The sequence below is a fragment of the Cavia porcellus genome, unplaced genomic scaffold, assembly GCF_034190915.1.
Source record: "Cavia porcellus strain 051 isolate PalLab524CR breed Dunkin Hartley unplaced genomic scaffold, mCavPor4.1 scaffold_10, whole genome shotgun sequence".
In the NCBI taxonomy this organism is placed as follows: domain Eukaryota; kingdom Metazoa; phylum Chordata; class Mammalia; order Rodentia; family Caviidae; genus Cavia; species Cavia porcellus.
Window position 1 is genome coordinate 79,271,496 of NW_026947493.1, and position 3,716 is coordinate 79,275,211.

At 35.2% G+C, this 3,716-nt stretch overlaps 1 long non-coding RNA gene across 1 annotated transcript; it reads left to right on the top strand.

Moving 5' to 3' along the window:
- The first annotated feature begins 1,359 nt into the window (after nt 1-1,359).
- Nucleotides 1,360-1,745, top strand: LOC134477791 (uncharacterized). Its single transcript, XR_010049984.1, has 2 exons — nt 1,360-1,547; nt 1,663-1,745. It is a non-coding gene; the product is annotated as an uncharacterized LOC134477791 (long non-coding RNA).
- The last annotated feature ends 1,971 nt before the right edge of the window (nt 1,746-3,716 follow it).

Genomic DNA, 3,716 nt, shown 5'->3' on the forward strand with positions numbered 1-3,716 from the left:
GGGGACACAGTGCAAGGAAAAATATAGGATCACAGACTGTGGAGTCAACCCCAGGATTGAAATCCCAACACCACCAGCTCCTGAGCTTTGAGTAACTTGTTTTACTTCTCCAAGTGTGTTTCCTCATCTATAAGATTAGCATTCTGGCGCAGATTTCTCAACACGATTGTAAGGATTACAGGAAAGAACATTATGTAAAATGTTTTACATTCATATAAAGTTCCTAGTACACGCATGGGCATTTTAAACCATCTTGATTTATCCTGAACTCAATGTCAGATTAAGCTTACAGAAACTGTACTTGGATATTTCATCCCTGCCTCTGCAAACCTCTTTTAACCTGCTAGGGGCCATTCTGTGCCCTTTCCAACATGGCCTCACTTCCTCCTGGTCTCTTAGGAAACCTGAATCCATTGTGTCTCCGGTAGCCCCCACCAGTCCAACAACGTGTCTGCGCTCCTCTCCCTCTGGTCTTCCTTCCTAAGGAAGCGCAGGTGTGATCTGCTCACCGTTACAGTTCCAGCTCCCTGGGCAGTGCACGGCCAACAAAATACTCAAGGTGAATTTCAAGTGAGCAAATCTCTTTACTTCTTCGTCCCCAAATTCTTTCAGGTCCATGTGAAATGCAATTCGGACAACCTCACCCTGCAACCAAATGAAACTTATCACACCTGATAGCTCACAGTTTTCTGCCCACTGTAAACAGCTTTTAGACTTCAGTCCAGCCAAATGATTCTTCACTCCTGTGAGCTCCAAAGTGGTTTATTTTGTACCTCTCTCCTGCGTCCTTGTTTAGGTCTTGTACCATATTTATTGGTGCACTCACATTATCTACCTTTAAGAATGTACGATTGTCCAGAGATTATATTTTATTTTTTAGTGGCTTCATTGTCTGCTAGGTACAATGTCTATCAGATAATTATGGATCAACTGATGTTTGTGGGTGGAGTCTGTTGAAGTAATTGCAAGATGCAGTGCTTTAATACCCCGAGCAGTACCCACACAATGTCCTGTAGGTAGATACTAAATAAAAGTTACCAATGAAGCCACCGAGAACAACAAATTATGCAGCATGGGAGCTAAACTAAAAACAGAAACAACAACAACAGAGAAAAGTCTCTCAACTTGCCACAGCCGAGGGAGCATATACATGGACCCATTTAGTGAGTAACTCGATTTGTCTAACAATATGCACATGCATTCCTATTTACATATTTTACGTTTATATTTAATCTCTGGTTACTTTGCTATTTAGACAACTGTAACCTTCTGCTTGTGTTCCCACTTTTGCAAATTCTTATTGAAACTATACTTCTGAAATGCTTTTGAAAATTCTTGTTGATTTATCTTCTAGTGTCTGAGATGAAAGCAACTGAACATAATACACGATTTCAATTTTTCTGCACCTACTAAAAACAATATTTTAATGATCAAAATAACAGCCTTTTCTTGGATACCACTATAATTTTATCCTTGTAACAGTGCAATGAGGCATGGAAGAGACAGGAGCTATTGTGCTGGTTTTGCAGATAAAGAGGCCAAGACAGGTATATAAAATCTTAAATGATATGCAAAGACATTTGTTTGGGAAATGGAGGAGACATAACTGAAATCCACGTTGTTTAACCTGAATTTGTTTTCTTTCCATCTGTGTTTCCTCAGGACTATTCAACGGCAAAAGTGAGGAAAAAAAAGATAAAAAAAAGAGAAGCAAAGCTGAAGAAGTATTATCAAAGCGATGGAAATTAATCACATTAATTTAGGAATATCCTATGAAGTTTCTCAGTGGGAGGGTAATTTTGGTTCTGGAGAATGTTCTCTGAACCTTCCAGAATACTGCAAAACTTTCAGTCAATTTTTTGAAAGAAAATCTGTGTAATCAAACCTGAAAACCAAGTCTATAAATTAATATCCAGAATCAGTGTGAGTTTGTATTATTTAAAGACTCAGAAATGCAATTAAATTCAGGCTTACATCAGCCTTTTTTACAGGTTAAAAACACAAGAAGAGGGCTGGGATGTAGCTCAGTGATATAGCACCTGCCTGGCAAGCACAAGGTCCTACGGTCAATCCCTAGTACAAAAACAACAATAACAAAAACACAAGCACCAAATAATTTTTTCTTGGTCAAAATTGTCTTTTATAATTTAGTTTTCAAGTTTAGTGTAGCAATGAAACTCTCCTCCTCCCAAAAAGTAACTGAGTTCATAGTATTTTCCAGCATGAAAAAAATAGCATTTTAAGTGATCATTTTTATAAAAATAATTCAAGCATGATAGAAAATATAGCAAAGATGAAAAAATTCACCTCCAGTCTTATTGCTGTATTCACATGCATATTAAAAATAGAAATTTTCCTCTTTTAAAAGCAAAAATTAGAGCAACACATTCGTGCTCTTTTGTACTGTTTCCCCTTTCCAGCAACTTCTAGCATCCTTGGTGAGCAAAACTTAACATTTGGCACCTGCATTCCTTCAGCTCATTCTAGACTGAATCAAAAAAAAAAAAAAAAAAAAAAAAAACACCAGAGCCCAAGGAAGCCACATGTATTGAATCTCTGACATGTGAATTAAACCCAAAGAGGATTGTTTTGAAAATGGCTATTTTCTGATGATGAAATTGCCGGGGATTAAATTTAAAAGCACTAAGCAAGCTGATAAATATAAACTCACATGACAGATAACTCCGAAATGGCAATAAAATATATCCCAGAGAAACAAAAAGGATACTCTCAGAATATATTAGGAGGAAAATAAATTTTAATTCTGGGTTTGTTTATGTCAAAAGGCCCTTGAATTCACTCAATATGTGAATTCTCATCAAAGTGTACAGAACTGTAGTTTATGGTTAACTGCATACATCTATAAGAATAAAAGCTTTCTGATTTGTTTGAAATTTGTACAAATTATTTGGGGTGATATACATTGGTCAAAAAATTAGTATTTTAAAATGTTTCCTTCAAAACTTTAAGTGTTTTCAGATTATAGTAATAGCTCTTGGCAGGAAATTTACAGATTCAAGAGGAGTATTATGGATAAAGAGCTCACCCAAGAATGTTAGGGTTATCCACAAACCTTTTGCCTAACCCCCACTATGTTAAATAAAATCTAAGCAGGATCAGACCAAAGTCTTTTAAGCTACTCAAATTAATTTGGGAATTTTAATTATAGTCTGAAAGCATTGTCAATTTATTATAAAATTGAGGAGTTCAAGTTAATTAGTGAGTATAATTACATAGTTTTAAGGAAATGTAGTCATGGCTTTTAAACATGTGACTTTTTCAAGTATATTTAAAAATACTATAAAGACAATTGAAAAATATCGCCTTCACCCAGCAAAGGCATTCCCTAAGCAGCATCAAAGCAAATAAACACACAAAACATGCTCATTATCAAAAATGTTAATATTAAAAGTGAATCACCCTGGGAAAAATTCATTATTTATAAGAAATCAGCAATACAATGCTTAAAAGGCTTTTTAACTTTTTGGGGGGAAACTTAGATTATGAATGACACCATTTTATTAAAATTAAAAATATACATCTAAAGTACTTAAATATTTAAGAACAAGTTTTACATAATTATAATTGAAGTGGTAATAACTGAATTATGGCGTGTCCAAATTATCTCCAATTTTGAATTAGTAAGTGTCTATGACATTTGTCCCAGCTCTTGCTGAGTCCTTTAACAGATGGGCCATTTTGTCACCCTGAAGAGG